At 44.9% G+C, this 14,553-nt stretch overlaps 1 long non-coding RNA gene across 1 annotated transcript in view; it reads left to right on the top strand.

Moving 5' to 3' along the window:
- The first annotated feature begins 1,932 nt into the window (after window positions 1-1,932).
- Window positions 1,933-14,553, top strand: part of LOC111933450 (uncharacterized) — a 103,637-nt gene continuing 91,016 nt past the window's right edge. The window contains exon 1 of the long non-coding RNA XR_015274476.1: window positions 1,933-2,041. This is a non-coding gene — a long non-coding RNA (uncharacterized LOC111933450). The remainder of the gene's footprint in view (window positions 2,042-14,553) is intronic.

The following is a 14,553-nucleotide window of genomic DNA, read 5'->3' as shown; positions in this document are numbered from 1 at the left end:
AAGGTTTGGCACAGCCTTAAAGGAGTCTCTTTAAAAGCTTCCAGAGCCGATTATATTTTGGATTGTGTTTCAAATCACTCTTCCCCCCCCAGGTTTGGTGGGTCCTCAGACAAGTTCCCAGAATAAATTAGACATAACGGTAGCAGGATTTATTATTATTTTTTTTCTTTTTCACTTGAGAAGGACGAAGGAATAAATGACACCAATTTCTGTAATGGAAAGAAAAAAAGAAAAAAGTGTATATCGGAAACTGCTGCTGAGTGACTCATGCTGCCAGACAAACGGAACCTCACTCATCACTCCATCTTCATCCTCCTCTGGTGAGAGAAAAAGTCTTGGAAAAATATCAGCTCACCCCCCCCGCCCTGCTGCTTCTCCCATGGCATCCATACACAGGGAAACAGTCCAAGCCACAGTGATGGCTTCATGTGCTTCTTGGGGCAGGCAGAGTTTTTTTTGTTTTAATAGCCAACTAGGAAAAGCCTCTGAGGTGACCTTGGAAAAATGTATGCACCAAAGGAAAAAGTTGTGGAAAGGGGTGGGGGGGGACAGTGTTGGAGTCCTTGTGTGCTTTATGTTTGGAGACATTTTTTCCCTTCAGAATGTTTTTCCAAATTTCAACTGACACAGATTTTCAAGTTATTATTATTTTTGTTATGAGTGGGAAGAGAGGTGAGGAAGCGCCATGTGAAAGGCAGAATAAGCTGGGCACAATTCCGACTTAAATAAATGCTGCGTCATAAAAGTAAAAAGGGTAAGGCAGGAGGAAGGGTGGGATGCAAAAAAAATTCTTCTGTTCTGTTTCTTCTATGTATGGGAGAGTAATTAGCACTTTTATGAAGCATATAAACTGTATACAAATCAAATATGATTTTATTAACATAAAAATGGGGGGAGTCTTTCTTTCTTTCTTTTTCTCTTTCTCAAAACATCCTCACAAATATTTGGCAGTGCCTGACAGAAAGCCACTTAAAATGCAGCTTTTCAGACTGCTTGTTCCAGCCAGCTCTGCTGTGGGCACAAGGACTCTTAGCCAGTGGCAGCCCCTTCCCAGCAAATGCCTTCTCAGGATGGTGGAGTTGAGCGGGTACACACAATAGCTCAGCTCCACCTCACAAAAAATCTTGCCTAAGGAGATGCCATGTTTTTACAGGCTGTTGGTTCTTAGTTTTCCTCAACAGGCTACTTCTCTTTCCAGCCTGAGATGCTTTGAGTTCAACTCTGCATGGTGTGAAAATGGCCGTGAAGAGATGTGATATTCTGTTCTTCTCTGCTTTTTGTGGTTGTGATCGATCCCATGCCCTTTTTCAGTGCTCCCAGTTGTTGCCCTTATCTTCCCATAATAACTTTTCCCTTTTTCTAGTGCCATTCACTGTCTCCAGCTCAGGCTTGCACATCACACCATCTGCAGAGCTGGAGGAGCTCCCGGGACACTGGGTAGGAGTGGTGGAAAGAGCAGAGGGTGGCCTGTGACAGCAGTTTGGGGTGGCCAGAAGCCATCCAAGGATGCAGGAAAACAGCACTGGGCCACTCTGCCTAAGCAATGCCTTGGGGTGCACACAGGTATGATAAGAGATGCTGCTGGTGGCAGCAGCTGCAAGCCCCTGACCTGAGTGGATCCTGTGGAGCTCATCTTGTGCTCCTTCCCTCATCTCCCATGTCTTTCCCTGGGCTTCACCGCCCATGGAACAATGCTCCAGAGCCAGCTGCTGTCCCTGTCCCCGAGCTGCTCTGTGCACAGGTGAGAGAGTGGCCACCCCTGCTCCTGGACACAAATGCCCAAGGGCAGAGCAGGGAGAAGGGCCATGTTTCCCAGCTGAGGCCTGGGAGCAGTTTTGGCCGAGGAATGACTTTCATCTGGAGCACATTAGCCATGGGTGGTGCTGCTGGGGAGCAGCAGCTCTACTTAAGGCAGCCTCTGCCAGCTGCCTCTGGGCTATCAGTAGTGGAGGGGCTGTGCTAAGCTGGGGTCTTGAGTGCTCTCCTGTGGGCTGAGGCTCCCCAGGAGTTCTGTTCCTGTGCTGGGAAAGCCTTCCCGACTGTAAGTGCAAGGTTTCACCCGCCTTCCCTCCCCTACCTCTTCCCTTTGCTTCATTCCACAGGAAAGCAATCATAGTATCAAGTGTTTCTTAATAACTTTTTAGGTTGATGACTAATTTTTCAGCCATGCTGAATGACTGGTAATAGTAAGATATTAAGCCCTGCTGTGAAAGAGGTGTCCAAGTGAGAAAAGCATTAGGAAAGTTGTGCAGGAGAGGGAGGTTTCTGAAATATCCCAGTTTCAGGAAATCCTCTGTCCAGAGATTCTATGCCCGGGAAGCTGAAACCAATCCATTGCCAGGTAGAAACCCATAAGAAAATGAGTTTTGGTGGAGCTGATGTTTGTGGCCTTGCATTGCTGGCTATGGGAGGGAGACCTAGGAGGTTTTTTCTGTTAAAACCCTCATCCTACCCTGGGGGAGGATATTGGATTTCAATCCAGGCTTTTCAGATGGGCCTCAGACAAATGGGAGGGCTTGTGAAGAACGCAAGATGTGGGTTTGGATCCCGAAACTCCTGTTCCTAACAAGGAGCCACGTGAGTGCTGCTTTGGAGGCTTTCAGCTCTGAATTGCTGGATGCTCCCTGTGGTGCTTGCATTTGTGGTGCCTCTCAGGCTCCCAGGCACTTTGAGCTGGACAAATTCACTGCTTTGGGCTTTTGGTCCCCATTTGGGGACTGTGAGCTCCAGGCAGGCCTGTGTTGTGCCTTCCCCACTCTCCAGCTGCAGTCTTCCATGAGGATTTAGCTGAGGGGAGTGGGGAAACAAGCAAGAACAGGATGAAATCACCTTTTTCTGTAAGTCAGCTGATGTGCTGTATAAAATGCAGGTCTAGGTTTTGAACCTAGAATTTTCTTTAATAACAAACCCCCGTCAATGAATGTAAAAGCCCCATGCAGAGCCTTTTACTGTGTTAGTCATAGCTTGAAGCCTTTATGTTCCCTCTTCTAATGGCAAGTATTATCCAGCATGCCTTGTTACAGTGCCGTCTTTGGAGGGTGTGGAAGTAATGATGGTGCCTGAATGCTGTTCCAGAGATCGCTGCTACAATTCACAGCAGATAATAGGAGCCACAGCCAGACAGATAATAGAACTGACTGAGATCCATTTATTGCTAAGAGACTGTCTGAATATTTGTACATAGCCTGAACCACTCCACCCTCCTTCATCATATTTCCTAGGAAACAGGGAGGGGAAAAGCCCCAAAACCTCAAGCCTAGGGTAGAATGGGGAGGAAGGGAGAGATTTGCACACTCTGATGCATTTATGTATTTTAATTTTTTTTTGTGGCCCTTGTCTTAACAGAGCAAGAATGGTGTAGGTTGCTAATGTATTTACAGCCTGCTTGTGCAAGTGAAGGTGTGGGATGACAACAGGAAACAAGTGGTGGATTTGGGGTGGGAGCCTGTATGAAGTCTAAACTAACATCTGAACCCAAAGCCATCTTTCCTTGCAGGTAAACAAGCAGCCTGATGGAAGGTTTCAATGATGAGCTGCAGGCAAAGTAATTCTGGGATTACAGCCATAGCCAGGCTAGAAAAGGTTGGCCTGATTCACAGCATCATAGTTCACAGCCACTTCAAATTTTCTCGGTCTTCACAAGCTTGCTAAGCTGCTTAGGCCTTGCAGAAGCTGTCTGGAGAGGTAATTTGTGTGCCAAAAGGTATATGTGTTGTTAAGGTTACTCAGGGTTTTTGGTGTTTGACTGACCCTGCACTCACCTTTCCCTGTCTTGGAAGTGTTTGCAGTTTTTAAGGAGCATAAAAGGTTGGGGAAATTTTTTTCTTGCTTTCAGGGTATTTTTTAATGTGATATTTGTGCATGTGGAAGTTAAAATACTTGTAGCTTATCCTCTTGGTGGTTGCCCTTTATCTTTCAAGGGGCCCCATGGCTGTGTTAGGCCCTCTCTTTTCCTGGTGCTGGCTCTGTCTGCTCAGTATCTGCTGTTTCTAGGATGATGAGGAGGAGCAAGAAACAGGCAATAGCAAAGTCCAGTGCAGCAACAAAGGGAAAAACTGATAATAGCATGTTTTCCTACTTATTTTTTGAGGTGGTGGTGAATAGGGAAGTTAAGCTGCGATGTTCCTGGCTCTGGGGAAGGACTGTGCTTTGGTGTAGGTTGAGGAGAGCAGCTTTGTGGTAACTTACTGATGGTTGCTGCTGGCTCCTGGCAGCAAACCTGTCTGTGCTGAGGCCCTGATGGAGGTGGATGATGTGCTGTGGGAGCTCCCTACCTGCCTGCTGAGCCATGACTGGTGGCCTCTCCCACTGCCTTGGTTTCCTGGCCCCCTCTGTCAGCACATGTCTGAGTGCTGCCAGTAAGTAAATGCAGCCTTGCTCCCACCTTACCCTTTGCTTTGAAACACACAGTGGTGTTGAGAGCATGTCTGAGAGCCTCTGATCTGAGGCACTCATGGCTCCCAGATGTTAGGGCTGCTCAGCTGGCATGGAGTCCTTGCCAAGCCTCTCTTCTGTTACCATTCATTGCTACATTCCAAATTTTTTTTTCCAATTAGCCTACAGGTATTAAGTCCTTTTCTTTACTGATCAAACAGTTTGTTATCAGCACTTATTTTTCCTATAGTCCTTGGAGATCATTGAATTTGTTCAGTAGTAGTCTAAGTTAGACTTGTGCTAAGGAGGAAAAGTCAACTCTCTTGTGATAGGCAAATGTGTTGAGGTGCAAGTCTGTTTTTAGCCCTGGATCGGATCACACGCTGTCAGTTGTAGATAGTAAGCATGTGGGGGAGATGAGGACTTTGATCACCAACCAGGGCTCCTTGGCTCTGTTCCTGGCTGTGAACAGGTGTGTGAACACTGAACACCTTGTGTTCTCTGCCACCAGGACTGGGAGCTGGTTTGGGCAGGGACAGATGTGTGCTGCAGGCTGACAAGTGCTGCCTGTGGGGGACAGGGAGGGAGTAACAAGAGTACCTCTCAGAAAAGGGGACTTGTGTATGAAAATGAAGCAGCTGGGTGCTCACTTACCCCTGGATACAGCAGGTGTACAATGCTTGGGAGTCCTGACTTCACCTGAGCTGCCCTAAAAAGAGGGTGCAAGATACAAGACCAGAAATCAAAATTCTCCATTGTAGGCTTCTTTTCCCTCTCACCCCTTCTTTCATATTCTCCTTAGAACCCAGAGGTCTGCAATATGGGGTATTGCAAAAATCTTTAGCACAGCTCTGCAAAAGTCCCATTATCTTGAATAAATTAATGAAGGCATGTTGTTTTCCAGCTGGTTGGGAGAGATCTTTGTCTTGGAGAGCCTTTCCTCTTGTGAGACTTCCCCTGGGAGGTTATGTGCAATGAGCCTTTCGCCAGCAGCAAATACTGGTCTTGAAGCATTTTCCTGAAGTTTTTGTGGAAGGTGGAGGGATGGGGTTTCTCTCCTACACTGAAATTAAACATCAAAATTTTACAACAAATCAGTTGGCCCTTTCAGCTGAAAGATCCCAGCAATGCTCTGGGAAGACAGTGTTTGCTTTTTTTTGTTTTGTTTTTTTGGTTTTTTTTAAGATTATATAGGAAGGGCCACTTCAGAGTAGATGTTAAGAGAACTGGACTACTCAGATGTTAACATAAAAGTACATTCCAGGCTAAATTTGGATTTTCTAAGATGTTTTGTTGCCCAAACTGAAATGGGAAGTTTGGGTAGTGGACATTCCCTGACTCCAAGAATAATTTATTACGTTTCTTTGCATATAGAATGGCTCACTTACCAAAAGTCCTTCAGAGTTCTCACAATTCCTAGGTTTAGGTCAAACAGGCATATATGCTAAGGGAAAAGGAATGTCTTGAACTGTGCTCAAAAACAATGACTGTATAGTTTAAATATCATTTTGAGGAGAAGAATTTATGTCCCAAAGGAATGAGTTCTAGCAACTCCAGCACTGGTGCTGTGTATGACAAAGTATTACTAAAATGTTTTTCAAAGGCTGCACTGTCTCTCTGGAGATGAGCCCTTTCCTTGCCATCTTTCAGAATGATGGTGGCCAAAATTTTTCCATAGTAGGAGTTGGTCAGTGGTCAGTCTTCACCACAGTGTCTGCATGAAATTACTGTGACTTGTGGTCCCAAATCACTGAGGTATTTTTGAAATGTTACTGTTAGGCTCTTAAATCTAAGCTTGGGAGGAGCTTTAATGGAAGAAAAAAAAGAACAACCCTATTTTCATTAAAGTTTAGGAGTTGGCAGAGATGGAGGCTTCTTAACCTTCAAACAGATGGCTGAAGCTCAGACTGTGCTTTTCTAGTGGCCAGCAAGACCTGAGCTCTAACTGTAATTGTGGCTATAAATAAGCTGTGGACCACAGGCAAATTCTTGTGCTTGCTTCCTCCCTTCCAGAGTGGCTGAATTTGTTCTTAGAAACACAGCTGGTCCATCCTGCATGGTAGAGGCTGTCAGGATCTATGTAACCTACCTGTGCCAATCCTTTTTTATCAGATTCTGAGTCCCTCAAAGAAACAAGAGAGAAGAAAGATGTGGATTGAATGAAGGGCATTTTACCAAATGTTCTTTTTCAGTTCAAGCTTGAAGTAGCACAAAAGAACCACAAGTTTTAATGCAGACTACTAGATTTCCTGACAAAATGAGTGACCTTTTTTAAAAACATTGACAGACAGGCTTAAATCCTCCTTCAAGTATGAGATCCTTTCTTGAATCATACCTTGTCTCTGCTCACCCTGAATAGTCAGTGTATGCTAGAAGACCAAAGTAGGAGAGCAGCAGCATCACCATTACAAATAGAAAAGTAGGACAAAATCCTGGTTGAAATCCAAGACTGGAGCATGAACTTGCTTGCAGAGATGATCCAAAATGCTGTCTAAAATATGGCAGCCTGGAGAATTGGATGTGACCACCCAGGAACTCCCTTGGGTTTTTTTCCCAAGCTGCTGACTACAAAGCTTTTCACTTGCATTGTCTACCAAATGCATGTGTAGTTTCAAATAGAAGTATCTGAAAATCATATCCATTAGTTTTGTTGGCTGGAAGTAGTGATCTGTGTTCCTTTTGTTCTAGGTTCGACAAATGTCTCAAGCATGAAGGATAAACAAAGTTATAGTAAAGCATACATGATGAGTTCCAAACTTCTTGTTCTTTGGCTTCTGCCATCAATGTAATGACTGTAAACTGGTATTTTCACTATTAATTTGAATCTGTAGTTTGAAACCTCTGCAATGATACAGAGTGAGTGCATGAAGAATTGAGACCTGTTACCACTCCTCTGCAGTTGTGTTTCAGATTTAATGGACAGCTGAGCAACTCTTTAGAAGATCTTTTATCTTTCCTCCATGTCCATTTAGATCAACCCTAAGCAAGCAGACTGAAAGCTGCCACTGTCCTTTGACCTGTGTAAGGGAAGCTGAAGAGTGTGACTTATGAGGAAACATCAAGTAAAATAGTCTATGGTGAAAGCTTGCCTGAGTGGTTCAATGGGGAACCCTCTTGTTATAGCAGTGCTCTGAGGTCATGCTGCTTGTCTGTACAACAGAGTCTAGTATGACCCTCTTGGCACATCCCCAGCTCTGGTCTGGTTTGTTCCTCATTGTGGTCTCCAGTGTCCAGCTCTGACTGGTCTGGGCACTGATGCACTTTGTGACCTAAATCCTGCTGGACATCTCTTTATACCAGAAGAGGCAGCCATAATTCCCCTGAAGCTGCAGTGCAGTCAGAAACCAGAACCTACCTCTAAAGAACAGGTAACTTTTGCTGTATCCTGATGTCAACCTCTGCTTCAAGTCTGTGCCAGGTGGTTTGGTATTTCTCACGGATGTCTTAGAATTAATCTTACTGCTTACTGTGTACAACTGTAAGTAATGAGAGGTATTGCCTGTAACCACATAAATTAAAAGGAAAGGTCCTAGTCTTTTGCCTACAAATGCAATCTACTGCCTAGTTAGCCAGATCAGGAAAAGATTTCATGAGCCTGGGTAGGAGATCTAGAGCTTAGTTTGTCTCATCTGCTGCTGTTAGGGAAGGACAGGTTTAACAGACAGTTGCTTGGATCCATTTGGCACTTCTGACTGTCTGTGTCTCCCTAGGGAGTGATCTTTGTCCTCATCTGAAAAACTGGTAGGGTCTCTTACTACAAGCATTGAGATTGATCACCTAGTAGCTATAAAGAAAGCCCAGCTCCAGGAAAATCAGAAAGCTGCTCGCCAGGAAATACCCCTGGATATGAAGGAAATTTCCAGAGTGTAATTTCAGATCCTCAGTTTGTATTAATCGACCTGATTCCCTGTGTTGTAGAACTGTATACTTGCAAATAAACTGAAGTGTAAAAGAGAGAGAATTTAGTCATGGTAGCTTAAATTCTTTTCTTTTGAACCATGTGAAATGTTAGGAGGACAGGAAGCTCTCCCAGGGGTAATACCATCCAAAACTCTAGCTGCCTCTCAATTAACAAAGTCCCCAAGTGGACTGATACCACAGGATGCAGATGTTTTAATTCTGGCAAGTAACATGAAACTGCAGGCCAAGTTTATGCTAAAATTTTCTTTTTTTTTTTCATAGACATTTCTTTAAAAAAAACCAACCAAACAAAAAACTAAATGCTCACCCAGACTATAAGCCTTGTTTAAAAATGTGAATGGGTATATGTTCTCCTGCTGGCTTGGTAATTTGGTAGATGTTAACACAATGTAAATACAGCACAATGCAGTTTGGCATGGTATTTATAAGGACATATGGGAACTATCATTTTTATGCAACCTAGTACTGGGTTTAGTGCTTCTGAAGGGCTTCTGCTTTGACTGTGTGTGAGCTTGACTGTAGTGGGAATGAATTATGAAGAGCAACAAAATGTGCATGTCTTGTAAACATGGTAATGTTGAAAGACCCAGATAGATGGGTAAATGTTTTTCAAAGCCAATACAAAAAAAGAGCAAATCTGAGGTCATATGGCAATATTTTTGAAATACAGGACTGAGTGTTTCTCTTCCTGTTTGGGAGCATTTCCCTCTCATGCCATATGGAGAACAATCACTGATACTGCTTGTCAGTCTAGGCCTGCTCTGGCCCAGAAAAGAGGTGGGCTGCCAGCTACTGATCCTACAATGAGCCCATGTCTTCACTGCTCAGTGATTCCCTTGTGCTGCAGAAATGTTGGACATCTGTTGCCAGCCAGAAAAAACCCCAAAACCCTAGGAATGTGAGTATGAAATGCACTGTCTGAATCAATGAATCAAAGTTGCCACAATCCTAATTTACTGCATATGAGATGTTTAGACCAGCAGAGCCTTCCTGGCCTTTGCTAATATAACATGTTGCAGAGCATCTCTCTGTATCGCATGACAAGCGATGAGTGAATGTATGCAAGACAAAATGCCAGCAGAGGCTTTCCAGTGCTGCTGGGAGGGTTTCTGCCAGGGCAGAATGGCTAGATGATACTGAGGATGTATCAAGCCCCAAACTGCAGGGGGGAAAAAAGAAACGATGAGAGTTATTTACAAAGCAACTGTACTTGGAGGAGTTTCCTTCCTGACCCCAAATCTGGCATTTGGTCTAACTTTGCATGTGTGAGGAAAAACAAACTGACTATGTGGAAGGCTTCTCAGTGCTGGGAGGAATTCCCTGCTTCCTCATCTCCCTTCCCAGCACATCTGTACTGAAGATTGATCTCTGCTCTTTCCATCCAAGGAGAAATTCGTTGGGTGCCCAGCCTCATGGGTCAGAAGGAAAACATCTTTTGCAGCCCATATCATAGCTGGAGCAAGTCAGAGAAAAGTCCATTATTGTGTCTTCTGCCTGTAAGGGACAAGAGAGCATCATTAGGAAGGGGTGACAGCACAGGGTTTTCATTAGGCAAAAGGAAGGTTTCATGCAAAGCCAAGTTACTTTCATTGCTATGGAGGCTTCATGGCACTCTAGTTCTTGGGTGTGGGCTCAGTCCCCCTATTGAGACTTGTTTATTCCAAAGCTCAGTAGGTTTCTGGGAAGTGCTGTAATAGCTGGGAGGAGATCCCATGGAGAGGGTGGATTCTCTCGGACACATGCTGTTTAACAATGCCACTGTCTGCAGAGAAACAGAAAATAAACAATGCAGAATCCCTGCTGTAAACCATGCACAAACACCAGAATATGAATAGCCTCTCGGAAGGTGGCTAGTGCCAAGCAGCTTTGCTGCTATTGTTTATTGTGGTAAAGGAACTAGAACCAGCTTTTCAAAATAGGTCAATATTGCCCATTCATAATGGGTTAATGGTTTCTGCAGCTGAAACTAAAGTATAATGGATCCTGGTGAAATGAGGGAAACATCTGTAGAAAGCAAATTTGGAAGCAGTAAAAACTGCAATGAATTAATTTTGTTTTATTCAGACATCTTGGGTAGGGAGAACGAAGGCCCTGTTTGGATAGCTGTTGCAGTTGCAGGCAATAAAGGCTGAGGGATTGTCTCTGAGGACTGATTCTTGAAGCACCAGGCAAGAGAAGCAGGTGAAAGCAGTCAGACAGGTGGGAGCAAAGCATAGCTGGAGTGGCTCTGAGGATGGGTTCCTTCCAGCACAGAGTATTCTGGGATTCTGTGTCACTGAGCACTGTGAGTGGCTCTGCAGGGTAAATCCGATGGTGGTGAAAACATAAGGTCAATGCTGTTGGCATTTCTGGGGGTGTTTTCCCAGTTCTCAGGATTGGATGTGGGTGTCTGGAGTGTGTTTGGTATGCTCTGGCATGTATCTCTGTCTGGCCTCATCTGAAAGGAGGCCCCCTTGCACCCTCCAAGATCACCTTGTGAACCTAAGTGCAGTGAGTGGGGACGAGCTGGAGATCTGCCTCAAAAGCCCCTGTTTGTCTGAATGCAGATGCTTGTGTTGGTACGCTCTAGGCAGGCTGACATATGTCTGAGGAGGGAAGTAGCTCCTGAGGCATGCCAGCTGCACATCTGTAAAGCCCAAAAGCACGTGTTTGAGCCAAGAGAGAGAGTGCAGGGTGCCTTGATGCTGCCAATTGCCTCTTGTGTTTATTCTTTGCATGCGGGTCAGCTGAGAGGGGATTGTTTTATTCTTCTGTCTGCAAGTTTTGGGCAACCCAGGGAATCCGTGGCTTTGGAAAGAAGTTCCCTGAGCCTTTGACAAGGCCACTGAAACTTAGCTGTGGCCTCTGGGGAAGTATTGCAGGTGTTTAGCAGTGAGCCTGTGCACACTCAGTGCCTAGGTGGTAGTGACTCATTTACCCTCTTCTCATCCATCCCAGCCATTTGCAAGGACACTTCATGCTGGAAGCAGAGAAGCAGCTGCTGTGTCTTTGAGGGAACTGAAGACAAGGGCTTTCCCCAGAGGAGCCAGGTCACTCTAAAATAAGATAAATACCACCTATGCTAATTGCAGTGGAAAACTGAGAGCAGCTTGTATTGGGCTGCTGTGTGTTGCCCCTAAGTAGGGATTATGCAGAGCAGCTGGGTTCCAGAAGGGCTCTGGGAAAAAAAGCAAATGCTCAGAAGGGAACAGTGTCTCCTGTACTGAGGGGTAGTTTTCAGGTGTGGGTTGTTTTGGTTTTTTTTAAGATATATTTTAGGAGCTGCTGGTATCTGCATTTAGGTTGTGAGCCCTGGAGCCTGTTTTCTATTCACAAATGCATTCTGTAGTGAAGATCAGTTTGTCAGCACTCTTTTTGATTTTTTTTTTTTTTTTTTCCACTCCTAACATATGACCCACTCTGGGTCATATGAAGGAGACATGGATGGTATGTGACAGGAGAGAGGCTGCAGTCTGCAGCTGGCTCTCCAGCAGGGCTTGGTACTTGGAACATTCCCAAGCGCAGCATCTCCTGCTCCAGCCCTGTGGGCCAGTGCAGCTGGACACAACACAGGCTAAGTAGTGTATCCAGAACACCACTGAGGTGGATGGGGTCTGTATTTTTGTGAAGTATGACATGTTGGACATTCAGCAACTCCTGTTCCAGCTACTGACATACTCAGCAAGAATAAAGTCCAAGTGGTTATTCAGAGGTGAGTGAAACAAGATCCAAGTACAGTGGCAGTAACTTCCAGCAGATATCCAGTTGAGTCAGGTCCTAAACTTGATAGTAAGAAACTTTCAAAGCTTAGTGCTGCACCTTAGAGCTCTTTAGCTCCTCCCTAGCAGCAGGCACTGCAATGATTAAAGCTCTGAGATTGAATATATAAAAACCTGCAGCTGCTGGAGCCATTCCTTAGGTCAGATATTCCCTGCCTGGTACAAGGTTACAATTCTGCCAGTGATTTCCACTGAGTGCTAGCCCAAGGCACATGAGTACTGCCAGGGTTTGTGCTGTCCTTGCCAAACCAAGTCTGCATTGGCCCCATTGCAAACCAGGACCTGAAAGGAAAAGAGCAAAAATCATGGGGACCCTTTTGGGCCTGACCTGCAAGCATGGCAATACATTCTGTTTGTCCTGCAAGCTCTCCAGCTAGGACAAAAGCAAATAGCAGTCTAGGAAATAGCTTGTCTTGACTCTCCAGTCTTGTTAGAGTGCAGACTAATACTGCTTGTCCTGCTGCAGTTATGCTCTGAACTTGCCTGCCAAGGACAACCATCCTTGTGCTTCAAGAAAGCCATGGTAAAACCAGAGCAATGTACCCTTAAAGTCATGCTGGGCAAGCTTTTGAAAGCTCAAGAATTAAGGAAGTCTGGATGAATGAGAGAATCAAAAATTCTTGAAGGATTATCTGGACTCCCAGAACAGACCAAATTCTAGCTATTTTAGGAGTAGATATTTCCAGATTATTCTTTTAGGTACCCCTTCACTGAATTATTAGGCATGCCTGACAGTCTGCTGCGTAGAATACCTTGAAGAATTAGGGAAATTTTTATCTCTTCTCAAACACCAGGGAAGTGAGACATATGGAGGCTAAAATCCACATCCTCAAAGGAATGTAGATTTGTAATTTGCACTGGAAAGTGGTGGAGATAGCAGGATTTCCTCAGGGTTACGGTTAAGCTGATTGACTTTTCTGGTATATAGGCATGTAATTGATTATCTTGGAGGCTCTGGGTCTAAGCATTTTCCTTAGATGGTGTCTGTCGGGGAGGACAGAAATGAGCCTGTGTTTCCTGAGCCAGTCTTCCCTCAGTTGCTTCCCTGAGTCAGTGCTGCTGCCTGTGATGGTGTTTCTTACCCTTACCTCTGAACCTGCTGATCTGAGCTCTGTGGGAGCCAGGTGGGCTCCGATTTTTGGTTAAAGACATTACAGGTGTCGTCTTTCAAACTCAAAACACAAGACCCTTCTCTTATTCTTCCTGTTATCGCTCTGTTTTCAGCTGTGCAGTCCAGAGTGCCTGGACTGGCCTTGCCTCTCCTTGCCTAACCTCTCACAAACAGCCACGAATTTTTGAAAAGGGCCTTGGTTTGCTCTGCCAGCACTCCTTAATTTCGCCTTTCCTCCTTGCAAGCCACACTGAAGCAGCGCTTTGCTATTCTCTGGGAGGAAAATTTAAAAAAAAGAAAAATAAAGTAGGTCATGGTGTCATGTAAGGCAGCCGAGCGGTAGCATGGAGCCAGGCGAGCGGAGAGCAAAAAGCCCTTGTGGGATGGGAGATGATGAACGAGCAGCTGTGCGGGATAAACAGGGATGAAGGGATCGATGGCGAGCGCAGGAGCCGAGCGCGGCAGGTGGATGCTCCAGGGCTGGGGGGCTCCGGCTCCGCTGGACCATGCGCCCTCTCCCGGCACAGGTGTTCCCTCTGGAACAGCTTTCCTTGCTTTTACAAACAGTGGTGATGTTTGGTTTTGTTGTTTTGGGGTTTTTTTTCTTATCATGGTTTTCTTCCCCTTGCCCTGCACTTCGTCCAAATAACGTTTGCAGAAAGCATGGGACAGGGATGGAAGATCACTCTTAGCAGACCAAAAAAACCCTTTGGTTGCAAATAATTTTTTTAATTTTTTTTATCCTCCTTTACAGATTAGTGTTCCCTTGTTTATGTCAGCTGTGTTTTATTTTTTTCAGAATTAACTTTTGAAAGATGAGGGGGTTTTATGCCTTCTGGCTCTCTTAATTCTCACCAAGCATTACTCACTGGGCCTGGAATAGATCTCTTTGGAAGATGGACTCAAGCCTGACCTTATCTCTGATGCAGGATTCCACTCTAGTGTTTAAAGGGAGAAATTCAGGTCTAGAGATGTGGCTTATCCCTGTAAGCTTCCCTTAACTTGAAATACTGATCACAATTTGGTGTGGATAATGATATCTGCTACATGCCTAATTTAGAGTTTCAGCCCATTAAAAAAACCCCAAAAATTAAAACAACCAAAAACAAGGGTGAGAATCAAACTCAAAACACAAAAACATTTCAGAGCTGTGCCAGCTGAGAGAGCTTGGGGTGTTAATCTTCTTGCTGTAGTCCTGTAGATACATTTTTGATTGATTTTGACTCTCATCAGCTTGTTATGGCATCATTGCAGGGTTCCAGTCCTCCAAAACACATGTAGCAAGGACAACTTACTTCTTCCCCAGGTCTCAACCCCCAACCTCAGAACTGGGGTGGGAGCCCACTGGGAGAAAGTGATCCTGGATTAAGAGGCTCAAGCTCTCAAAGC

This window comes from Cyanistes caeruleus, chromosome 10, assembly GCF_971803275.1.
Source record: "Cyanistes caeruleus chromosome 10, bCyaCae1.hap1.1, whole genome shotgun sequence".
NCBI lineage: Eukaryota > Metazoa > Chordata > Aves > Passeriformes > Paridae > Cyanistes > Cyanistes caeruleus.
This window is presented reverse-complemented; position numbering and strand designations above follow the sequence as displayed.